We start from the raw sequence: 26,852 nt of genomic DNA, 5'->3' as shown, positions 1-26,852 counted from the left end.
TGTAGGTTTAAGATAAAGGTAAGCTAAAAGTTTTAGAAATGAGGATCTGAGGAAGAATGTTTCAAACCAGAGGGTGGTCGGGATCTGGAATGCACGGACTGAGAGGGAGGTCGGGATCTGGAATGCACGGACTGAGAGGGTGGTCGGGATCTGGAATGCACGGACTGAGAGGGTGGTGGCACCAGAGGGAGGTCAGGATCTGGAATGCACGGACTGAGAGGGTGGTCGGGATCTGGAATGCACGGACTGAGAGGGCGGTGGCACCAGAGGGAGGTCGGGATCTGGAATGCACGGACTGAGAGGGCGGTGGCACCAGAGGGAGGTCGGGATCTGGAATGCACGGACTGAGAGGGCGGTGGCATCAGAGGGAGGTCGGGATCTGGAATGCACGGACTGAGAGGGTGGTCGGGATCTGGAATGCACGGACTGAGAGGGTGGTGGCACCAGAGGGAGGTCAGGATCTGGAATGCACGGACTGAGAGGGTGGTCGGGATCTGGAATGCACGGACTGAGAGGGCGGTGGCACCAGAGGGAGGTCGGGATCTGGAATGCACGGACTGAGAGGGCGGTGGCACCAGAGGGAGGTCGGGATCTGGAATGCACGGACTGAGAGGGCGGTGGCATCAGAGGGAGGTCGGGATCTGGAATGCACGGACTGAGAGGGCGGTGGCACCAGAGGGTGGTCGGGATCTGGAATGCACGGACTGAGAGGGTGGTCGGGATCTGGAATGCACGGACTGAGAGGGCGGTGGCACCAGAGGGAGGTCGGGATCTGGAATGCACGGACTGAGAGGGTGGTCGGGATCTGGAATGCACGGACTGAGAGGGTGGTCGGGATCTGGAATGCACGGACTGAGAGGGCGGTGGCACCAGAGGGAGATCGGGATCTGGAATGCACGGACTGAGAGGGTGGTGGCACCAGAGGGAGATCGGGATCTGGAATGCACGGACTGAGAGGGTGGTGGCACCAGAGGGAGGTCGGGATCTGGAATGCACGGACTGAGAGGGTGGTGGCACCAGAGGGAGGTCGGGATCTGGAATGCACGGACTGAGAGGGTGGTCGGGATCTGGAATGCACGGACTGAGAGGGTGGTCGGGATCTGGAATGCACGGACTGAGAGGGTGGTCGGGATCTGGAATGCACGGACTGAGAGGGCGGTGGCACCAGAGGGAGGTCAGGATCTGGAATGCACGGACTGAGAGGGCGGTGGCACCAGAGGGAGGTCAGGATCTGGAATGCACGGACTGAGAGGGTGGTCGGGATCTGGAATGCACGGACTGAGAGGGTGGTGGCACCAGAGGGTGGTTGGGATCTGGAATGCACGGACTGAGAGGGCGGTGGCACCAGAGGGTGGTTGGGATCTGGAATGCATGGACTGAGAAGGTGGTGGAACCAGAGGCTCTCACAGCTTTTAATCTGTATCCAGAAGAGCACTTGAACTTGTATCACAAAGGCCTAGAAAACTACAGAGCAAGTATATGGAATGAAGCAGACAGTTCCTAATTTATTGAATGGTCAGGCAGGTAGGCAAAAGGGGTGGGGTTGACGTGTTGGTGAAAAACTAAATCAAATTCTTAGAACGAGGTGACATAGGATTGGAAGATATAGAATCCTTGTGGGGAGAGTTAAGAAACAGCAAGGGTAAAAAGATCCCTGGAGTGATTTATATACAGACCTCTGAACAGGAGCCAGGATGCAAGATACAAATTAAAGATAGAAAATGCATGTAAAAAGAGCACTGTTACTTGGTGGATTTCAGTACACAGATTGATTTGGGACAATAGGTTGGTGCTGGCTCCCAAGAGTTGGTGGTAAAAAAGGCAAATGCAATGTAATTTCATTCCAAGAGGACTAGAATATAAAAGCAAGGATGTAATGCTGAGGCTTTATAAGGCACTGGTGAGGCCTCACTTGGAGTATTGTGAGCAGCTTTGGGCTCCGTGTCTATGAAAAGATGTGTTAGTTTGAATGGTTTAATGCAGTAGATGTGGTTGATGGCTTTGGGCCTCTTCTCAATGGTGTTTAGAAGAATGAGGGGGGTGTAATTGAATATTGAAAGGCCTAGACAGTGTGGATGCGGGGCAGGTATTTCATATAGTGGGTGAGTCTAGGACCATAAGGCACAGCCTCAGAATAGAGGGATGCCCATTTAACACAGAGGTAAGCAGGAATTTCTTCAGCCAGAGAGTAGTGAAGCTTTGGAATTCATTGCCACTGACTTCTGTGGAGGCCTACTCATTGGGTATATTTAAAGCAGAGGTTGATAGTATCTTGATTAGTCAGGCCATTAGTGGCTACGGGAAGAAGGCAAGAGAATGGGGTTGGGAGGAATAATAAATCATCCATGATGGAATGGTGGAGCAGACTCGATGGGCTGAATGGCCCAATTCTGCACGTGTGTCTTATGGCTTTCAAGGCACAGTGGGCTGATAGGCCTGCTTCTGCAGTGCTTGATTGACTCTAAATCACTCTCTGTTATGTGGGGTTTTCACTTCAAACCATTAATTGAATTTAAGAACATACTGTAAGAACATAAGAAATAGGAGCAGGAGTAGGCCATCTGGCCCATCAAGCCTGCCCCGCCATTCAATCAGATCATGGCTGATCTGTCCTTAAACTCAGCTCCATCTACCTGCCTTTCCCCCATAACCCTTAATTCCCCCACTATGTAAAAACCTATCTAACTGTTTCTTAAATATACCTAGTGAAGAAGCCTCAACTGCTTCCCTGGGCAGAGAATTCCACAGATTCACCAATCTTTGGGAAAAACAGTTTTTCCTCATCTCCGTCCTAAATCTTCCCCCCGAATCTTGAGGCAATGTCCCCTAGTTCTAGTCTCACCTACCAATGGAAACAACTTTCTTACTTCTATCTTTTCTAGCCCTCACAAAGTTTTGTATGTTTCGAAAAGATCCCCTCTCATTCTTCTGAATTCCAGAGAGTATAGTCCCAGGCAACTCAAACTCTCCTCATAGATTAACCCCTTCATCCCTGGAATCAACCCAGTGAACCTCCTCCGCACTGCCTCCAAAGCCAGTATATCCTTCCTCATGTATGGAGACCAGAACTGAACACAATATTTGAATTTAAAATTATAATATCATCAATGGTAACATATCAGGTTCACTACAATGGTTCATTCACATGACTGCAAGTCCACTTGCATGATTAATTCATACACGGGGTGATTGATATGTTTGTGGCCTGAGGTAGGAGGAGTCAATTTTAGAAAACCTAGCATGTTTATTTTTCAATATAGTCCCCTCCTACATTTACACATGTAGTCCAGTGGTTGTGGAGCACACGGATCTTGGACCTCCAGAAAGTGTCCACAGATGGGTGATTGATAAGTTTGTGGCCTCGGATAGAAGGAGATGAGTTATACAGCTCTCGTTACATGCACATGCAAGTCAAGTCTTTGAGTGATTCTGCAGAAAGTTTGAAGATAATAACTCATCTCCTTCTACCTTAGGTGACAATCTAAGGTTAATTTTGGATTTGAGGTATTGTAACCAGCTGGATAATGGGAGTGTGGCAAATTGAACTGCCCAAGGCTAGCTCTGGTGCATTAGTTAAAGCAGCCACCAATTGTGTGACTTCTTAAACTCTGATGCCCACATACAATGGCTATGTTAGGGAGGTTTCCCTATGCTATGAATAAAAGACATCTTTCCTTTAGCCTCCTTCAAGACCAACCTTTTCCAAAAATATTCCTCTCTCTATGGTTTACCATCTCTGATTTACCTTCAGCACAACAGCACTACCTGTTCCATCCACAATACAACTCCTCGTTGAGAGGCGCAGAGATTAATTTTATCCAGTAGAAGATTTGGGAATCCTATTGATGCAAACAACCCCAGATGACTGGGGCACCTAGTTGCATGCTACATAAGCAGAAAACCTGCCAGTTCACTTTCCAAAACATGGGCTATTCCTTCTCCCTCCACAGATGCTGCTTGACTCCCTGATTTCCCCAGTAGCTTGTGTTTTGGTACAAATCATGGGCATGTACACAATGCACATCCCCATCCAGCCCATTCAGAGCAGATTCTACCTTTGAAACAGACACCTCTTCTCTTCATTATTTGAATTGAATTGACTTTATTTCTTACATCCTTCACACAGGAGGAGTAAAAATCTTTATGTTACGTCTCCATCTAAATGTGCAATCATAGTAATTTATAATAAATAGAACAGTCAATGTAATGTAGAGTGCACTCAAGTCAGTGTGAGTTCATCAGTCTGATGGCCTGGTGGAAGAAGCTGTCCCGGAGCCTGTTGGTCCTGGCTTTTACACTGCGGTACCACTTTCCGGATAGTAGCAGCTGTGGTTGGGATGGCTTGGCTCCTCAATGATCCTGCACACCTGTCCTTGTAAATGTCCTGAATCATTTGCTTATTAATAGTAAAATTAGGGAATCTTAGTAAACACCTAGTCCACTTTCAATATTTAACCTCCTTTCTCAAAAAGTCCTCCAATTATATTTAATTCCATATCTCCCAAAGTTCAAGATTTAAATTAAATTTACAAGATAAAATCATCAACATTCACTACTGTCAGTCATTAACCACACCTCACAATTCAATATCTGATAGTATCACAGTTAATGGTCAACTCTTCATAACTGGCATCTCCACATTGAATAGTTAGCATCTCCTCTTCACCCAGTAATTAATCCAACTCTCCAAATAAATAGCTTGTTCTTTCTGTAATTAACAGCATCATTCACAATAGACAATTCCCCTGATGCCACAAACATTATTAGTTTCAATATTTAGCACCTGAATAGTTAATTCCATTACTTAGCAAATTACATTTCCATTGAATAAGTGACATCCTCATTCTCACTAATTAACATCCTTCAAATTCAATTGTTTTGTTTCAGTGTCAGGCTTATAGAACCATTAACTGGGGTATAGTTCCTGCCACATTGTTGTACCCAGATACTACAATCCAGCTGAGCCTTTAATGAAGGATGTTCTTTTTACTGGTTTACATAAATTTATTTAATTATTCAACAGCAACACTGATAAACAAACAGAAAACTGTCAATTATTAGCATTTCTTTCAATAATTAATACTGAATTCAGTATTTCACCAATTAATATCTATACTTGTAATAATTAACACCATTGTTTTCAAAAGCTATATATCTAAATCTGAATAAACAACATTTTCACTTTTAATTAGCTTCTCCAATCACAATAAATCCAAAGCTTTAATCTGCAAATCTTTATAATTAACACTGGCACTTTGAAAATTAAAGCAGCAACAAATGAATTAATATCTTGCACTCCCTGTAATTAACATCACTTTCAATAATCCTCCACCCACCAATCATAAACAGTGTGGCTCTCAGTTTAGCCCCTCTTCTCTCACTGATAAATGCCTCATTATTAAACGTTAACATTTGCTAGTTTTCATGAATAGGATCATCCACCCCAATAATACACAGCACCACTCTCAGATCATGTTAATCTGCTCCTACAGTCGTTCTACAGTCTGATGACAATTTCAGTAATTCATTCCTCCACTCTCAATGATCAATATTTTGACACTGACAATACCTTACTCAATAATTAATACAACTCAGAAATTAAGACCATAAGGCAAAGGAGCAGAATTAGGTTATTCAGCCCATGGAGTATCCTATGCCATTATAGCACTGCAGATTTACTATCTCTCTCAACCCCAGTCTCCTTCCCCTCACTGTCCTCTGACTAAAGAAATTCTTCCTCATCCTTGTTCTAAAGGAATGTCCACCTGTTCTGAAGCTGTGCCCTCTGATCCTAGACTCACCCACTACAGAAAACATCCTCTCCACATCCACTCTATCAAGGCTTTTCAATATTTGAAAAGTTTCTATGAGATCTCTCCTCATTCTTCTAAACTCCAGTGACTATAGGCCCACAGCCATCAAATGTTCCTCATATGTTAACAATTCCATTCCTTGAATCATTCTCATGAACCTCTGGACACTCTCCAATCCTTCCATAGAGAGGCACCCAAAGCTTCTCACAATACTTCAAGTGCAGTCTGACCAATACCTTATACCTTGCTTTTACAGTCTAGTCCTCTCAAAATGAATGCTAACGTTGTATTCACTTTTCTTACCACTGACTCAACCAGCAAGTTAACCTTTAGGGAATCCTGCACAAGGACTCCTTTCTGCATTTTCTCTGTTCAGAAAATAATCTACACCTTCATTCCTTCAACCAAAGTGCATGACCATACACTTCCCTGCAGTATTTTCCATCTGCTACTTCTTTGCCCATTCTCCTAATCTGTCTAAATCCTTCTGCAAACTCCCTGCTTCCTCAACACTACCCTGTCCCTCCACCTATCTTTGTATTGTCCACTAACTTATCCACAAAACTATCAATTCCATTGTCCAAATCATTGACATTTGACTCTAATCCCAATAACTAACAATTATAACATGTTTGCTAATGTTCCTTCTCCCATTAATTGACAATACCATTCACAATAACACTTCAGTTCTCAAAATTTAACTGTTGTACTGCCAATAATTTCATTTCCACTCAATAATTTAACATCTGTGTTTTGAATAATTAAATCCACAATTAATTTTCTCAACAACTAACATCCTCAATAATTGGAGTTAATCCATACAATTACTTCATTTCTCAACAAATACCATCACTGCTCTCAACAATTAGACTCAATCCCTACAATTAAGTCAAAGTCTCAATAATTAACACCAACATGTTCAATAATTAACCTCTCCAATAATTAACATACTTTTCAATAATTAATTCCCTCACTCACAGTACTTGACACCACCACACACATTAACTCCTCTGCTCTCAATAATTATCATTTTCAAAACTGATAATTAAATCTACAACACTTAATAATTATATCCATCACTCAGATAAATCATATACACCTCTTACAACAGGAAATTCCATCACTTTCAGTAATTAGCATCTTTCATTAATAATTAACATCACTATTAAAATGGCTGAGAACTCCGTACAAACCCATTAAGCACTTGAAGGTAAATACCCCCTCCCTCTCCTCAAATATGTATTTTCAGTACCTCTCACTAATTTCTGAGGCACTATTTGCTGTGGTTAATGGGCAATATCCCAACTATAATTTGAAGGAAAGCTACTAGATATTCACAACATGGGGGAGAAACAAAATTAACTTCACAGGCTGATGATCGCCTCCGGTTCAGATGAAATGCCATCATCCTAGAACATAGTTCATCTCTCCACAGAAGCTGATTTACCCAATTTCCCTCGGGATCAATAAAGTATGTCCGTCTGACTGATCGGCCTGATGGACACACACAAAACTCTGGTGGAACTCTGCAAGTTGGACAACATCTACAGAGAGGAATGACCAGTCAATGTTACGAACTGAAATTCTTCATCGGGACCGAAAAAGAAGGGGGAAGAAGTCAAAATAAGGTGGTGGGGGGTGGGGGATGAATACAAGCTGGCATGTGATAGTTAAGACCAGGTGAGGGGCAAGGTGGGTGGACAGGATGAAGTGAGAAAGTGGGATGTGATAAGTGGAAAAAGGTAAAGGTTGAAGAAGTAATGTAATAGGGAGGACAGTGGACAATGGAAGAAAGGGAAGGGGGGGAACTATGCAGAGGTGATGGGCAGGTGAAGAGAGGTTTACCAGAATTGGAAATAGAAAAAGAGAGAAGGAGGGAGGGGGGAGAAGGTACTGGAAGTTAGAGAAAATGATGTTAATGCCATCAGGTTGAAGGCTACCCTGCATTTCCTGCTTTTATTTCATATTTTTATTATCTACAGTACAGGCAGATAATAGTTACTAAAGAGTTCTGTTCCTCAGAACCATCTGTAAATTAAGATTTCCATAAGTCAAGGTGAACTATTTCAATGAAGGAGATTAACATGGATATTTATTTATTGTCTTCCCCTGGACAGTCACAATGCTGCAGAATCAGGACGTCCAACATCCAATGGCTAGTTTTGATGGCCTGAAAGTATTAATCGATGTTACATTGTTTGATAAAGTGCTTTACAAGTATCAAAAGAAGAAATTGCCTTGTCAGTTTCCAACTCCTGTGGTTAAGTAGCAGCCTGCATACTTATCTATTTGATTGTTGTCGAAGCTTATATGTAAATACAGTATTTTATTTTTGTATCTGGTCATGTTTCAAATTAACTAGCTGCCCTCTTAACCTATGAAAATGTTTGTATTTCTGAAACTTTGATCATGAATTTTTAAAAAATTTATGGGATAATTTGTGTAACATCAGTTTTCCAGAACCCAGGGAGCTGTACGGTAGTGCAGACTTCCATATTCACTCTGAGCAGGCAAATGGGAGACCCTGACAGGACATTCATGGAGTAATACAGTGCAGAAATAGACCCTTCAGCCCATCTTATACATGCTGACCCCAACACCTGCATTTAGTCCATGTTCCTCTAAACCATTCCTACCCCTGCTTCTGTACAAGTGCCTTTCTAACTATATGCCTCTTCCACTTCTTCCAACAGCTCATTCCATGTATCCACTAGCTTAGAGTAATAGACTTATTGAGGTCCAGCTGTGTGAAAAACTTATGCCTCAGGTCCCCTTTTAGTTTTTTTCCCTCTTAGCTTAAACCTACACCCTCTCATTATAGACTCCCCTACCCTGGGGATTGACTGTAACTATCTACTCTGTCTATGACTCTCATAATTTACAGACCTCTATAAGTTCACCCCTCAGCCTCCTTCACTTCAGGGAAAACAATCCCAACCAATCCAGTCTTCCCTTATAATCCAAGTACTCCAGATCTGGGAGCATCCTTGTAAAACTTTCCTACACCCTTTCTAACTATTACATCCATGGTATAGCAAAGTGATGAGATATGCACAGAATACTCCAAATACAGTCTCACCATTGTCTAGTACAAGAGTAACATGACATTCCGACTCCTGCACGCAAAACCTTGGCTGATGAAAGCAAACTTATCAGGCACATCAATGTTACTGAAGAACTCAAAGACATTTATTTTTGGTGGTCCCCATGAGACACATGGACATACTCTACATGAAGAACATATGAATTAGGAACAGAAGTAGGCCATCTGGGCCATTGAACCATCTAAACAGATCCTCAGTGATCTGACTGTAAAACTCAACGTTGCAATCCTGTCTAATCATAATCACTTTTCTCCATGTTTATCAAGAATCTTACTCTGTCTTAAAGATATTCAAAGAATTGGCAATCACTATTCTTTGAGGGAGAGGATTACAAGATTCATGACAGTCAGAGAGAAAATGTTGCCTTCTGGACTTGATCGCATTCTCCAGCTTTACGTAGCTGGCTTTCCCTGCCTGTATCAGAAGTAGCTATTTCTGCTCTAGGTTGTCCATCAGTGAGATTGGCACATTTTCTCTCACCACTATTGCAGCCTGACGACTTGCACTCGTTCCACAGCTCTACGAATAGAAGCACAATACAAAGCCCACCATCTTGAAGAAAACTTTTGCATTCTTTTCCTTCTCGGACTCCAGTCCAACCCCCCCCCTCCCCAATAGTCCACTCTGCTTTCTATGATCTGACCCCACCACACTTCATCTTTCTCTTCTCACCACCCTCTGTACCCCCGTGAGCCCTCTCTCCCATTACTAAATCCTGATCTCATACTGTAGCCTGGCTCCAGGCCCAGCTGAGTCTTCTTCATGCCCCCAACCTTCTCCACACTGATGAAGAGAGGGCCCTCCTTTGTACCTCTGTGCTTGCAACTCAGCAGATTGCATGATGTTGAGTCTTCTTCATCTTGCCTCTCTTTCTGGCAAGGGGACCCATGCACACATCACAAACGTTTCTTCCTCGTGGACACCTCCTTCTGGCCTTTCAGTCTCTCTCCACCTATTCCTTTTCCTGTGTCGATGCATGATCAACCTTCTTAACTTCTTCACTCCCCTCACCCCCTCCAAATGTGTAACTCTCCTCTCACTTCAGACTGATCTCAGGCATGTCACCAAACTCACAGAAAAGGATGGTATTGTTGTCTGGTGAACTGACATCTACATTGCAGAGGCCACACAACACATTCTCACACCACTCACTGGACCACATTGCCACCAACTCCATGTCACTGTCCTCCAGACCATCACAGATCACATCAGAAGACCTGCTCTCCATAGTTTCCAGTCTGATGGTGCCCCAAACCACACTCTCCATTTCTATCCCCTACCATGATCCATGTACAGCCCTTGTAGGTCCATTGTTTCTGCCTGCCCATTCCCCACCAAACTTATCTCCTCAACTCACTCTCTCTCATCTTCCCTTCCCATTTACACCTGGACACTTCTCATGCCCTGCACTATTTTGACAGCTTCCGATTCCCTGATCCCAATCACCTCGCCCTTCCAACAGGTGTTCACTCTCCATGCATCTCCGCCTGCCATCACGAATGTCCTAGGACCCTCCATTTCTTTCTGGAACAAAGGTCTAACTGGTTCCCTCCACCAACACTCTCATCCAACTTGGAGCCTTTGTTCTTGCCCTCACCAATTTCTCTTTTGATTCCTCCTCATTCTATAACTCAGTCAACAGTGTAGCCACAGGCACCTGCATGGGCCCCAGTACACCTGTTTGTGGAAGGCTATGAGGAACAGTCCTTGTTCCAAACCTCACCTGGTACCTCTCCCAAAATTTTTCCCCACCACATTGACAACTGCATTGGTGCCGCTTCTTGAGTTTGCATGAATTCATCATTCATCATTATATTAGCATTGCCCTGAATTCTATTGGACTATTCCCAACACTTCTTTCTTCTCTGGATTTCTCCATCTCCACCTCAGGAAACAGACAGTCCACCAACGTATACCACAACCTCACTGAGTGCCAGCACTTCCTTGACGACACCTCAATCCACTTTGCTTCTTGTAAGGATGTTATCCTCTTCTCTCATCTTTTCTGTCTCCAATTTTTCATCTTCAATTTGTAAGATGAGGCCTTCCATTCCAGAACCTTTGAAACGTCCACCTTTTTTAAGGAAACAGCTTGTCCCTTCCTCGCTATAGTTTATAAAACCCTCACCTGCATTTCTTCCATTTCCCTTATATCTGCCTTTATCCCTTCTCCCCAGGCATAACAGAGATAGGATTTCTTTTGTCCTACCCTTTCAACTTACTAGCCTTCCCACCAGCAGATCATCCTCCAATGAAGTCCCACCACCAGTCTCAACTTCTCCTTTACATAGCTGGTCCAGATCCCACTGCAAGATCCGACAGCCTTCCTTTGCTGCCCGGTACGTCCACAAATTTGGTGCCATTGGCAGAGTTGCTGATCTGGTTTACCACATTATCATCCATATCATTGATATAAATAACAAACAACAATGGACCCTGTGGTTTATCAGATGCCACAGGCCTCCTATCAGAGAGGCAACCATCTACTACCTCTCCCTGGCTTCTCCTGCAAGTCCAAGTTCAATTTACTCCCTCATCCTGAATGCCAAGCGACTGAACCTTCTTAACCAACTTCCCATGTAGAACCTTGTCAAAGGCCTTGCTAAAGTTCATGTAGACAACATCCACTGCCTTACTTTCATCAATTTTCCTGGTAACTTCCTCTAAAAATTCCCTCAGATTTGTTAGACACAACCTACCACACACAAAGCCATTTTAATTGTCCCTAATCAGTCTCTGTCTATCCAAATGCTTGTATATCCTGGTCTCTTAGAATACCTTCTAATAACTTTCCTACTACTGATGTCAAGTTCACTGGCCTTTAATTTCCTGGTTTCATCTTAGAACATTTCTTAATCGGCAGAACAGCATCAGCTATCCTCCAGTATTTTGGTCCCTCACCTGTCACTAAGGAGAATTTAAAAATCTCTGCTAGGACGAGCAATTCCTGCACTTGCCTCGCTCAAGGTTCAGGGGAACACATTGCCAGGCTCTAAGGAATTATCCACATTAATTTGCCTCAAGACAGCAGATGCCTCCGCCTCTGTAATCTGTGTAGGGTCCATGTTGCATTGCTCACATCTTGACTGTGTGTCCCTCTCCCAAGTAAACATAAATGCAAAAAATCCATTTAAGATCTCCTTCATCTCTTTCGGTTCCACACATAGATTACCATTCTGATCTTCCTGAGGACCTGTTTTGTCCCTTGCAGTCTTTTTGCTCTTTATCAAAGCCAGCTTGATAACGTCACTAAATGATTACTGGTACCAGAGGAACTAACACACTAGTCCACTGTTACATAAGATCAAGAATGGCTACTGTGATACGTCACACCCACACTTCGGAAAGTCTGATCACCTGACTGTACTTCTACTCCCTGACTATAAGCAGAGACTGAAGACTGCAGCACCAGCAGTGAGGATCAAGAGGGTATGGACAAGGGAAGCACAGGAGTGTTAACTTTGAATCAGTGGATTGGACTGTGTTCAGAGAATCATCTTCGAGTCTGGATGAGCATGCCACAGTTGTCACTGACTTAATTAAAACCTGTGTGAATGAGCATGTGTCTATGAAAACTTATTGTACATTCCCAAACCAAAAGCTCTGGATGTACCTGGGTGTTTGTCGTCTGTTGAGGGCTAGATCTGTGGCATTTAAGTCTGGCAATCCAGGTCTGTATGAGAAAATCAGATCTGCCTTGCAGGGAGCTATTTCAAAAGCCAAGAAACAATTCCAGAAGAGGTTAGAAGTGACTTTGGATGCTCGTCAACTTTGGCAGGGTTTGCAGGCCATTACTTCGTACAAAGTGAAGCCCAACATCATGAATGGCAATGATGCTTCACTCCCAGATGGGCTCCATGTCGTTTTTGTTTGCTTTGAAAGGGAGAATTAAACCACAGCTATGAGGATCCCTGACCCTGTGATCTCCATCTCAGAGGCTGATGTCAGGCTGCCTTTCAGGAGGGTGAACCCTCGAAAGGCAGCAAGGCCCGATGGAGTACCTGGTAAAGCTCTGAAAACTTGTGCCAACCAACTGGCATGGGTATACAAAGCCATTTTCAATCTCTCGTTGCTACAGTCAGAAGTTCCCACCTGCCTCAAAAGGGCAACAATTATACCAGTGCCCAAGGAGAGCAGCGTGAACTGCCTCAATGACTATCATCTAGAAACATTCACAGCTACTGTTGTTTGTGGCTAGAATCAACTCCTGCTTCTGCAAGGACCGGGACCCACTGCAATAGGTCTATAGCAGATGTGATCTCAATGGCTCTCCACGCAGCCTTGGATCACCCAGACAATGCAAATACCTATGTCAGGACGCTGTTTACTGACCGCCTGCAGTTCGCATACTGTCCCAACTGCTCAACAGACAATGCCATTGCCATCACCCTCCACCAGGCCCTAACCCACCTGGACAATAAAGGCATGTATGTTCGAATGCTGTTCATAGACTTCAGTTCAGCATTCAACACGATCATCCCTCAGAAACTGATTGGAAAGCTGAGCCTACTGGGCCTGAACACCTCCCTCTGCAACTGGATACTAGACTTCCTGACTGGGAGACCTCAGTCAGACCGGATCGGGAGCAGCATCTCCAACACCATCACACTGAGCACGGGGGCCCCCCACTGCTGTTCACTCTGCTGACCCACGACTGTGCAGCAATGCACAGCTCGAACCACATCATCAAGTTCGCCGATGACATGACCATGGTGGGTCTCATCAGCAAGAACGACAATTCAGCTTACAGAGAGGAGGTGCAGCGGCTAACGGACTGGTGCAGAGCCAACAACCTGTCTCTTAATGTGAACAAAACAAAAGAGATGGTTGTTGACTTCAGGAGGGCACGGAGTGACCACTCCCCGCTGAACATCACTGGCTCCTCGGTGGAGATCGTTAACAGCACCAAATTTCTTGGTGTTCACCTGATGGACAATCTCACCTGGTCCCTCAACACCAGCTCCATCGCAAAGAAAGCCCAGCAGTGTCTCTACTTTCTGCAAAGGCTGAGCAAAGTCCATCTCCCACCCCCCATCCTCATCACATTCTACAGGGGTTGTATTGAGAGCATCCTGAGCAACTGCATCACTGCCTGGTTCAGAAATTGCACCATCTCGGATCGCAAGACCCTGCAGTGGATAGTGAGTTCAGCTGAGAAGATCATTGGGGTCTCTCTTCCCGCCATCACGGACATTTACACTACACGCTGCATCCGCAAAGCAAACAGCATTATGAAGGACCCCACACACCCCTCATACAAACTGTTATTTCACACTACTTATTTTAACCTATCTATTTAATTGACATATATACTTAGTGTAACTCAGTTTTTCTCTATATTAATTTATCATGTATTTCATTATACTGTTGTTGTACAGTTAACAAATTTCACAACATATGCCGATGATATTAAATCTAATTCTGATTCTGATGAATACATCTGTAGAAGCCCTGAGGAGTCTCCTTCACCTTGTCTTCAGCCTTCTTTCAGCCCTCGTGATTTTCTTCTTAAGTGTTCTCTGGCATTTCTTATACTCCTCAAATGCGTCTTTTGTTCCTTTCTGCCCACACCTGCTATGTACCACCTTCTTCTTAACCAGGGCCTCAATATCTCTTGAAAACCAAGATTTCCTAAGCCTGTTGTTATACTTGTCTTTTATCCTGACAGGGACATACAAACTCTGTACTCTCAAAGTTTCACTTTGGAAGGCCTCCCACTTACCAAGTACACCTTTGCCAGAAAACAACCTGTCCTAATCCACACTTGCCAGATCCTCTCTGGTCCCATCAAAACTGGCCCTTCTCCAAATTAGAATCTCATCCTTAGGACCAGACCTGTCCTTTTCCATAATCATGTTGAAATTAATGGCATTATGGTCACTGGGTGCAAAGTGTTCCCCTACACAGGGCTATGAGCTGGGGAAATTCTAGGCAGTTTCTAGAGTAGGTTACATGGTCGGCACAACATTGTGGGCCGAAGGGCCTGTAATGTGCTGTAGATTTCTGTGTTCTATATTCTATAAACTTCAGTTACCTGCTCTGTCTCATTCCTGAATAGGAGAACAGCACAGACAAAATGCTGGTGGAAAACAACAGGCCAGGCAGCGTCCTTAGGGAGAAACACTGTCGACTTTTTGGGTCAGTCCTGACGAAAGGTCTCGGCCCGAAACGTCGACGGTGCTTCTCCCTATCGATGCTGTCTGGCCTGCTGTGTTCCACCAGCATTTTGTGTGTGTTGTTTGAATTTCCAGCATCTGCAGATTTCCTTGTGTTTCCTGAATAGGAGATCTAGTTTTCACACCCCTCTACTTGGGACCTCTGTATGGATTAAGGAAACTGTCCTGAACACATTTGACAAACTCTTTCCCATCCAGCCCTTTTACAGCAAGGGAGGCCCAGTCAATACGAGGAAAGTTAAAATTACCTTCTATCATAGCTTTCTTGCTTGCAGTGCAATAGTCTGCAATTTCTCTACAAATTAGCTCCTCTAAATCTGCTGACTATTGGATGGTCTACAATATAATCCTATTAACATGGTCATCCCTTTCTTACTTTTCAGTTCCAGCCATACAGCTGCAGTAGATGAGCTCTCCAGTCTGTCCGGACTGAGCACTACCATGATATTTTCCCTGACTAGTAATGCTAACCCTCCCCCTTTAATACTCTCCAACCTATTACGTCAAAAACAACGGAACCCTGGAACATTGAGCTGCCAGTCCTGTCCCTCCTGCAACCAGTGCATTAATGGTCTCAATGTCATAATTCCACGTGCTGATCCATGCTCTAAGCTCATCTGCCTTCCCTACAATCCCTCTTGCATTGAAATAGATACAACTCAGAACATTATTCCCACCATCCTCAACCTTCTGATTCTCGACCTTGCATGTAGGCTCAACAACATCTTTATCAACAAACACTCCACTATCTGCTCTGGCGCATTGATTCCCATCCCTCCGCGACTCTTGTTTAAACCCTCTCCCCCACCCCACCTACCTGCTAGGATATTAGTTTCCCTTCAGTTCAGGTAGAAGCTGTCTCTTCTGTACAGGTCCCACCTTTTCTGGAAGACAGCCAATGGTCCAAAAAAACCTGAAGCCCTCCCTCCTACACCATCTTCTCAGCCACGTGTTAAACTGTATCATCTTCCAATTTCCCGCCTCAGTAGCACTTGGCATGGGTAGCAAACTCCGAGATGTTAAACCAACTGGCCCAGACAAGCTTGTGAAGGACATCAAATTTCATCCAAATAGGTACAGAGACAAGCAATTTGACCTTGACCTACACCTTGACATAATTTACACCATTTTATAATGTTTAGAATGAGCTTATGTTTCATACAGTTTGAGATTCATTGTAGGGAGCTGGGTGTAGTTCCGTTCAGAATAACAGGAGGTTCAAGCCCAGAAGCTTTCACATGTCTTGGTTCATTCATTTCCCACACAAAGCAAAACGTTGCTTGAGGAGCTCAGCCGGCTATGCAGTATCTGCAGGGGGAAAGGAATTGTTGACGTTTTGGCTCAAGACCCGACCCGATTCAGGTTGTTGACCCAAAATGACGAAAATTGCTTTCTCTCCACAGGAGCCGCTCAACTGATTTTCCTCCAGCCGTTTGTGTTTTCTTGAGCACAGAACATTACTGCTCAGAACCAGAATCAGGTTTACCGTCACCAGCATGAGATTGGTCAACTTAGCAGCAGCCGTTCAACACAAAACATAATAATATAGAAAGAAAAGATGCACAACTAAATCAATTATATATATATATGTGTATTAAATAGTTAGATTAACAGGAACAAGCCCTTCAACCCACCCTGTCTGCAAAGAACACCAAGCTGAGTCTTTTTTAAGCTAGATTCCAGCATCTGCAGTTTCTGTCGGGAGTTGCAGAGGAGGCTTGGCCCAAGCTCATAGCGGAGGGGTCAGTCTGGTGGTAAGCCCATATCACAGGGGCAGATCTTGGGTGGTCAGCCAGGCACAGTCCCCAGTCCGGAGCAGTCTGGCTGGGTGCCACCAGCGGTTGGCCTGGCGGCTGTAGGGATGATTGGCGGCTTGGATGTTCTCTACGCAGTGCCCATTTCCACGCTTATGGGCAGCAGTGAACCAGGGCACTTCCGGACGAGACCTTCCTCGTTGGCTCCTCCACGTGATTGGTAGCCATGACATCCCTGTGGCAGAAGAGACGTGTACGTTGTGGGACAGTTCAGCCCAGGGCAGATACTTCTTCCATGTGAAAGGGTTAGAGGTGTTGAAGCATCGCAGAAACTTCTCCACTTGCTGATTGGTTCCTTCTGACTGTCTGTTGGTCTGCAGATGATAGCCAGAGGACAAACTCACTGAGATGCAGAGGAGGGAACAGAAGTCTTGCCAGAAGTGGGAGATGAATTGTGAACCCTTGTCCAACACAATGTCCAGAGTGCTTTTAAGATGGCGCCGGTAACTGGCGACTCTGCGCATGCTCTTCCGAGCAAACTGCCCTCTACACTATCCTATACCTGAGAAACCCTTCTAAACCTCCAATTTGCTACATCTAGCAAGATCAACAATACCCTGGCGAAGTTACTGACCCAGCTGGAGATCATCGACGTGCCAGAATTGATTCAACTCCAGACCGTACCTGGACCCGATCGTCGAGGCCTGGTCCGAGGTCCGCCATGTTCCCGGAGACCCGCGGCCTGCTACCGTGTCGGAGTGCCTAGAGGCATGGCCCATTCCAACCAGCACCTCTCCGAAGCAAACGAGCACACAGAAGTGATGGCAGAGACCTCAAGATACCCCAGACACTTCCCCGGAGTGACCACCGTAGAGTCTCGTTGGTGGCCGTCCACAACTGCCGTAAGTGAGGCCTCCGCTGCCAACCTCGGAAATTGAGCCTGGGGCTCGGCTGGAGCGGAGGCCTCTGCAACCGTGACACAGTTCACGGACTTGTTTCAGCCGGCAGCCCGGCCCTACAGGATTAAGTGTCGGCTTCGGGGCCTGACCCGATTGACAGCCCAGGCCCCCGACTGTTGGAAGTGGCAGCGGAGCCTCCCCCATCACTCAGCCCGACGATGCGACCGACGGTCGATCCCCACAGGACGCATCCACCAACCTCAAAGAGCAGCCAACAACACACTGCATCGATGAAAATCTGGAAAGATGCACAAATTACTGAGTAAGTGTGGGAAGAGAGCTGGGCTGCTGGTTAGGATGAAGTGGAGGGGCTGTAGGATCCCTCTGCCCACCATTTTCTTTTGTACTTCAGTGAGTGCAAAGCGCAGAAACAAATATCACTGTGATGATTGTACGCTCTAGTATCAATTGTTTGGTGACAATAAAGTATTTGTATTTGTACCTGTGGAGCTCAACCCACGTGTTGGAGAACCAGTGCCTGATGGAATTTGTTGAGGGCAAATGAAAAGGACTGCCTTGGAGAATCAGTCCATCATTGTCATGATCACTGTGGCCTCATCGGAAAGTGGAAAATCGGTGATCAAATCCATGACGATGTGGGACTGCAGGGTCAGGGGAATGGAAGGAGCTGCAGGAGCCCAGAAGTCTTCTGGTTAGAGAAATTGGACTAGGCACATTCAGGGCAGGCAGCGACAAACTGACTTACATCTGTGATTATGTTGGGCCACCAGAACCGGCATCGCAAGGAATCCAGATTCTCTGGGGCTCTTGGATAGCCGGAGAGGACTGTGGAGTGTGCCCACTGAAATCCTCTGAGCACTCGGCTGAAAGAACATATTTGTGGGTGTCAGATTCGTTGGTTGGAGCAGGTCCAGGAAAATCTGGTTCTCTGGACCCCAGATGACTGGTGTGAGGATCTTGATTGAATGTTTGGGGCTATCTTTCCAATGGACATTCACAATACATCCACTGGCAGCGTCCAACCCAAATACTGACTTGGGTACCCCTCACTCTTCCCTCTCTTCCTCCCCCAGTGCCAGGTTTGCTTATTCTGGAGCAATTACACTCCATTATCACACCTTGATGAGGGGCTGTGACAGACAATGTGCTGTTCCTCCCATCCCCCACCCCTAGCTCTGAGGAAAGGGCACTGACCCAGAATATTCTCTTTCCACAGTTACTGCCTCACCTGCTGAGTTCTTCCAGCTTTTCTAATTGTGCTCGTAGTCAACGTCGCTACTGTGTGAACACTAATGAATCCAGCATTTTGCCGATACAGTATTTCAGCAGCAACCTCTCCACTAGATTCATATTTTTCTTATTGGAGGTGATGGAACCAGCTGATCAATATTCAGCATGAACAAAATTAAAATAGGCAGCTAAATGCTCCAGGAATTTTTAAAAAATGCAATACAAGGAGACCATCAACCAGCAGACGGGATAAATGGGCTACAAGAACTGGGATAGAAGCAATAACATACTGATCTTTGTCCTGGGAACTATAAATATAAGACAACTTTTAAATTTGTAAAGTCGATGCTGATTAGATTTGTTGTGCTTTAGTAACAGACACGGGGTTTTGGAGCACAGATAACCACATTCATTCCTTGCACAGTGTAAATTCATACCGCTTGCTGTTTTAGTGCACACTCAGCTCTCAGACCTGCTGATTAACTGCATGCATCAGCAGGAAGCCCATCATGATTTAAAGGCAGCTCCGGAAGTAGATTGTTCTGTGATTGATATGCAGACAAACCTGAACTATGGTATTTTGAGAAATGGATAGAAGTTTGTGAAAGGACTTCCTGTTGAAAGCCATCGTGCAAGACAATGAAAAGAGGAACAAATCCTGGCCAGGTAGTTGAGTTATTCCTGAACTGCTGCACTAAAACAGGGTGAGGCATCCCGTACTTGTGGCTGGCAACTGTCGGAGACTGCAGTCTCACTTTCACATGCTCTATTTGGTGAGGCTGTGATACCCTCACCCACCTCTCTGCCTCCTGTGTTTGTCCTGAAGTTGATTTGAAAAGTGACAAAGAAGGATGAGAGTTCCCACTCCACAAAAGTGAGGCTATGATTTTAAACATTGCCTTGTCAGGAGAGCAGCACGCAGTGCAACTCCCCACTGCTGCCATCTCTTGGCAATGCAGCAGTAACACTGGAGTTCCATTGTGATTCCCGTTTAACACAGGTGCAACCCAAGGTGTGAGAGAGAGGGAGAGGGGAGAGAGAGAGAGAGAGGGAGAGGGAGGGAGGGAGGGAGAGAGAGAGAGAGAGAGAGAGAGAGAGAGAGAGAGAGAGAGAGAGAGAGAGAGAGAGAGAGAGAGAGAGAGAGAGAGAGAGAGAGAGAGAGAGAGAGAGAGAGAGAGAGAGAGGGAGAGGGAGAGGGAGAGGGAGAGGGAGAGAGGGAGAAAGAGAGAGAGAGAGAGAGAGAGAGAGAGAGAGAGAGAGAGAGATCCACTTTAGCGATGTGGAATCTTTCGCCTTATTTTGACAGATCTCAGATCTACTCTGGCTTTGGTCATTGTTGATCCAATCACTGTCATGTGGATCCAGTCTTTTATGTTACTCTGGGAAGATCCATTCTCTCTCTGCTAATGTAGACCTACTTCTAGAACGTGGAACGTAGAATAATATACTACAGTATGGGACCATTGGCCTACAATGTTGTGCCAACGTTTTAATCTACTCTGAGATCAATCTAACTGTTTCCAGCTCCACAATCCATTACCTTCCATTTATCTTTTATCCAAGTACCTATCTAAGGGACCCTTAAATAGATCTAGTGTACCTGCCTCTACCACCACTCTTAGCAGTATGATCCAGGTACTCAACACTCTGTGTAAAAAAACTTACATTTTATATCTCCTCTAAATTTCCCTCCACTCACGTTAATGGGATGTCCTCTGGGATTAGCCTTTGCCAGCTTGGGAGCTGAGTGTCCACTGTAGCTGTGCATCTTAACATCTTATATATCTTGATCACATTGCCTCTCATCCTCCTTTACTCCAAGGGGAAAAACCCTAGCTTAATCAACCTTTCCTCATGATACATGTAGACAAGTTCTCCAACCCAGGCAACATCCTGCTAAATCCCCTCTACACTCTCTCCAAAGCTTCCACATCCTTCCTAGAATGAAGTGATCAGAACTGAAAGTAATATTCCAGGTGGGTCAAATCAGAGTTTTATAGAGCTGCAACATTATCTTGCAGCTCTTGAAATCAGTTTCCCAATTAATGAAGGTCAATATGCCATCTGGTCAGCACAATAACTTTACAACTCAATGTTCTCAATATTATCTATCTATCCATTCATCCATCCAACCATCTATCATCTATCCATCCATCCATCCATCTATCCATCCATCCATCCATCCATCCATCCATCCATCCATCCATCCATCTGTCCATCCATCTATCCATCCATCCATCCATCCATCCATCCATCTATCCATCCATCCATCCATCTATCCATCCATCCATCCATCCGTCCATCCATCCATCCATCTGTCCATCCATCTATCCATCCATCCATCCATCCATCCATCCATCCATCCATCCATCCATGTATTTATTTATTATTTTGTTTTTTTGTGTATGTGCAATTTGTTATCTTTTGCACCTTCATTGTTTGTCTTTATCTGTGTGCAGTTTCTCATTGATTCTATTGTGTTTCTTTGTATTTACTGTGAATGCCCAGAAGCAAATGAACCTCAGCATAGTACATGATTATATATATGTTCTTTGATAATGAATTCACCTGGAACTTTGAATATGATTTCTTAACCACCCTATCAACTTGCATACATAGCAACTTAAAGAGATCTATGGACTTAGACACAAAATATTGACCAGCGGCTTTGTCGTCTGATGCAGGTATTGCAAGTGAATCTTCTTCAACCCACTTTCATGGATGACAGATCAAGATATTTGGAAGAAGAGTGCATGATCAGTGGTCAGTGAAGCAAGCAAATGTTGCATGCCATCTCATTACCACATTGGGTTTATCTCTGAATAAACCTTTTCCACTTAGCCGTTTTCATCTTCACTAGAACACAAAGTAGTTCCTGGAAATGGTCTTCAAAGCTGTGTGTTCAAACTGACTTCCTTGCACAGATCATTTATTTTTAACTTGTGAAATGTTGTTACTATCTGACAGTTTCAGCCAGATCAGAATAAACAGATTTGATCACAGCTGAAAAGGGAAAACTTATAGAATTGAGGATTCTTAGGTTGGAATAGGTCAAAGCCACAGCTTAAGGTCCTATACACGTCAACATAAAATCACGATCCTGTATCTCATCTTCCAATAGGACTTAATATTGAATTACAGTTTCAGATAACCATTATTTTCTATTGATCTCTGAACTACTCATCCTATTGAAAGGCCATCAATCAACAAAAACTCCATGTTTCTTTCTTCACGGAAGCTGACTGACCAGTATTTAGAAACATAGAAACATAGAAAACCTACAGCACAATACGGGCCATTCAACCTACAATACTGTGCCGAACATGTACTTACCTTAGAAATTACCTAGGGTTACACATAGCCCTCTATTTTTCTAAGCTCCCTGTACCTATCCAGGAGTCTCTTAATATATCCTATCATACCCGCCTCCACCACCGTTGCCGGCAGCCCATTCCACACACTCACCACTCTCTGTGTAAAAAAAAACTTACCCCTGACATCTCCTCTGTACCTACTTCCAAGCACCTTAAAACTGTGCCCTCTCATGTTAACCATTTCAGCCCCGGAGAAAAGCCTCAGACTATCCACACGACGAATGTCTCTCATCATCTTATACACCTCTATCGTCACCTCTCATCCTCTGTCGCTCCAAGGAGAAAAGGCCAGGTTGACTCTACCTGCTTGATATTTTCAGCCCCTCTCCTCACCTCCATCCCTTTATCCCATGCTCCACTTTCCTCTGCTATCGAATTCCATCATCTAAATCCCTTTGTCACATCCAGCTATAACCCACCCGGCCTATCAACCTCCACACCTGGATCTACTGCCCACCGGCCAGCTCCATCCTGCACCTCTTTACACTGGTTACCTCCGCTCTTCCTTTCAGTCCAGATGAAGAGCCTTCACCCGGAACATTGACTCTTCATTTCTCTCTGCAGATGCTGCTGTACCTGTTAATTTTGGGTCATAGAGTCGCGGAACAACACAGCTCAGATACAGGCCCGTCGGCCCAACAAGTCGACGCTGATCACAGTCATCTCCCAGTTGAAGAAGGATTCTGCTTGAACTGAACTTTCATTTAACATTTAACACTAACCTCTAACAGTTCTTGTTGATGACACACTAATCTAAAAATTCACAAGTTACTTCTGAATTCAGTCTCTTTAACCCGGTGAAGGGAAGTACTAATGGCAAGTTGTTGACTTTCTCTACAACCTGCAGCCTCTTTTGGTTCTGCTGGAGACCTTGGGCCTGCTTGTGTAACTTAGGACCTACCTAGAGAGCTGTAAGTTTAGATGGAGCAATAAGTGCACCACAGCCTGGTGTAAATTTCCTGAGCGGCACCAGGTTCTTGTTTAAGTTCCTGATGTTTTTGGTGGGGGGAGGTAGTAAGTTGGACACGAACAGAAACATCCCATGGCCAGTTGTTGCTCTGTGTACAGGACGTGGTCAAATTTCAGGCATAAAATGCATTGATACCTTGCAATCACACTAGCTGATAACAATTTCCTAATAACACTGCTTTGCAGATGATTAAAGAAGGCTTTGTGGTTTGTGGTCTTGTCTCACATAGTACTCTGCAACTTCTGTTCTGAGCTCTTAGGGTGAATTCTAATGCTGTCCAGGGAGCACGGCACATTGGAATTGTACCTTAATACACCTTTCATTCTTAATCCACTCTCATCCCGTGTACACACTGATGTTTAACAAACTCCATCCAGGAATTTAATGGGAACCTTGATTGGTTTTTCGAGCATCTTCAAGCACCAACATTGTGCAGACTTTGCATGCTTCCATTTTGCATGATGAAGCAGATTAAAGGTAATGTGGTGTGAAATCAGCTACTTAGAAAACACAGATAATGATCTGAACAAATGCAGTTAGGATAAAGGTGGAGGCCTTTGAACGTTACAGCGTCACAAGTTCAGCAGGCAGCACCAAGCTCTGACCGCATGCTGCCCTTGCAGTTCTGCTTCCGGCAGTCTCTGCACTCACTCTCACCGTCAACCTTGACATGTTTACCCTTTCAGAATTCAGAAATGGCTTCCTTACTTTAAATGTGTTGGATGCAAACTAACTTCACTTAATGCATTAATCTCTGTGACTTGCCAGTCAGTGTGGTGTCAGGATCGGCCTCCTTTCTGATTAGCCGGGTCACGATACCAACATTCCTGACTTGACCCTTGTATTTTTTTTACGAGGCTCGACGAGCAACCTGGCACGGATGGGAAGCATGCTCAGGGGTGGCCCGACCTGGATTCAAACTCGAGAGCCTTCACTCCGGAGTCTGGCGTTGATGCCACTGCGGCACCAGCCGGCCTCTGACTGATTGAATCACTGCCTGTTAGACAGGCACCAAAGCACAGGATCGAAAAGAAGGTGCAGAGGGTTAGCCTAATCCCCAATAATAATAAGGCGGCCGACAGAGAAGAAGTCGTCACCCTGAAGCAGTGGTGTCAACAACTTTTCCCTCAATGTTGCAAAGACAAAGGAGCTGGTTGTGGACTACAGGAGGGATGGAGACAGACATCAATGGATCTGGGACTGAAAGGGTGAATGGCTTTAAGTTCCTTGGCGTACACATCATCGAAGATCTCACGTGGTCTGTACATACCGGGAACAACAGCACCTCTTTCACCTCAGATGGTTGAGGAAGTTCGGCATGAGTCCCCAAATCCTAAGGACTTTCTACTGGGGCATGATTGAGAGCATCCTGACTGGCTGGTATGGGAACTGTACTTTCCTCAATCGCAGGACTCTGTAGAGAGTGGTACAGACAGCCCAGCGCATCTGTAGTTGTGAACTTCCCACTAATCAGGACACTTACAGTGGCAGGTGGGTAAAGGATCACTGGGGACCTGAGTCATCCCAAACACAAACTGTTCCAGCTGCTACCATCTGGGAAATGGTACCGCAGCATAAAAGACAGGACCAACAGGCTCTGGGACAGCTTCTTCCACCAGGTCATCAGACTGATGAATTCATGCTGATACAATTGTATTTCTATGTTATATTGACTGTCCTGTTGTACATACTATTTATTATAAATTACTATAAATTGCACATTGCACAGTACTTATACACAGTGCTGTTTTTGTTAACCTGGAGTGAAGAGTGACCTTGTAAATCTAGTGGGAGCAAAGCATATTGGGAATGGTGAGGGTGGGCTGTGAGACAGGTAGCAGAGAAAGAGTGCCAGGGACATGGGATGGTGCGGGTGTAGCCACATTCAGCCCTGAGACACCAGGCAAGGTCACTTGATTCCAAACAATTGGCTTATTGATCATTACAGGATGTCTCTCTGGTGCTCCCTACCACCTCCCATTACCCTTCCCCTTTTCCCAACCATGATTCCCCTCTCTCTGCCCCCTTCCCACTCTCAGTCCACAATAGAGACCCAGATCAGAATCAGGTTTATCATCACTCACATATATTGTGAAATTTGTTTTTTTTTGTGCGGCAGCAGTACAGAGCAAAACATAAAATTACTGCAGTACTGTGCAAAAGTCTTAGGCACCCTAGCTATAAGACTTGCACCCAAGACTTTTGCAGAGTATGGTATGTGCCTAAGTCTTTTGCAAAATTCTGTATATATAGCTAGGGTTCATATTATCCAAGACATCTGTAAGGAGCGGAGCCTTAGGAAGGTGGCATCCCCATCACCCCCAGGCCACGCCCTCTTCTCATTGTTACCATCAAGAAGGAGGTACAGGAGTCTGAAGGCACACACTCAGCGATTCAGGAACATCTCCTTCCCCTCTACCATCTGATTTCTTAATGGACATTGAACCCATGAACACTACCCACTTGTTTTACCTTAACTATTTAATAGACGTATATATATTTACCATAACTCATTTTTCTCTATATTTATTTATCATGTATTTCATTGTACTGCTGCCATAAAGTTAACTAATTTCATGACATATGCTGGAGATATTAAACCTGATTTTGATTCTGAAATACTGTGTATCGAGGTGCCTGGGACTTATGCACAGTGCTTTTTATCAGTGATGGTAAACGTAACCTGATCTGATTCTAGCTACAGAACACAGGGACAGGCAAACCTGTACTCTGTAGAGCAGTTCAGGATGTCCCACTTCCCACTGATATCAGTGTAGTGCTGCGAGTTTCCTTCCTCGAGTGCAAGTCCAGTTTCCTTTGGAAATCAGTGATCATCTTTCCTTTCACTACCCCGGAAGCAGAGAGTTCCACACACTGCGTAAGGCCTTTCTGTCTTATGTTCCCTCCATTCCTCTTGCCCAGAACCTTAAATCTGTATCTACCACCCACACCCCAACCTTCTACCATTACCTAACTGCAAAAGCATCCTTGTTTACCCCATCTAAACCTGTTGCAATCTTGTGCATTTCCATTAAATATCCCTTAGTCTCCTCAGTTTAAAGGAGAAGATTTTACAATTTAGCATTATGGCCAAAGTTTCTTCCCAGAAAATGCTGGTGGGCTCTCTGAGGAATTCATGCAAAACACCATCGAATCGCATCAGGCACTTGTTTATACAGGTGTGTTGAAGATATGTCTTTCAGCTAATCTCCAAGTCCCATTCACCACTGGCCAACAGCAGCAACACCGCAAATTTTTAAAATTCTCACCTGTTTTGTGATGTAATATCTTCTCCTCCCTGTGACATTGTGGCATAGAAAACCTACAGCACAATATGGGTCCTTCAGCCCACAAAGCTGTGCCGACCATGTCCCTACCTTAGAAATTACCTAGGGTTACACTTAGCCCTCTATTTTTCCAAGTTCCACGTACCTATCCAGGACCCTCTTAAAAGACCCTATTGTATCTGCCTCCACCACCATCGCGGCCAGCCCATTCCATGTACTTACCA

At 44.7% G+C, this 26,852-nt stretch overlaps 1 long non-coding RNA gene across 2 annotated transcripts in view; it reads left to right on the top strand.

Moving 5' to 3' along the window:
* The window catches only part of LOC132379192 (uncharacterized), a 42,727-nt gene extending 19,050 nt beyond the window's left edge, over window positions 1-23,677 (top strand). Inside the window, exons 1-3 of one of the 2 annotated variants that reach the window (XR_009507328.1) lie at window positions 19,535-19,663; window positions 21,682-21,760; window positions 22,936-23,677. This is a non-coding gene — a long non-coding RNA (uncharacterized LOC132379192). Of the gene's footprint in view, window positions 1-19,534; window positions 19,664-21,681; window positions 21,761-22,935 lie in introns of those variants that run through there. The other variant, XR_009507327.1, reaches the window with a different exon arrangement.
* The last annotated feature ends 3,175 nt before the right edge of the window (window positions 23,678-26,852 follow it).

The sequence above is a fragment of the Hypanus sabinus genome, chromosome 21 (genome assembly GCF_030144855.1).
Source record: "Hypanus sabinus isolate sHypSab1 chromosome 21, sHypSab1.hap1, whole genome shotgun sequence".
NCBI classification, from domain to species: domain Eukaryota; kingdom Metazoa; phylum Chordata; class Chondrichthyes; order Myliobatiformes; family Dasyatidae; genus Hypanus; species Hypanus sabinus.
The sequence above is the reverse complement of the archived record's forward strand: the minus strand, read 5'-3'. Positions and strand labels throughout refer to the sequence as shown.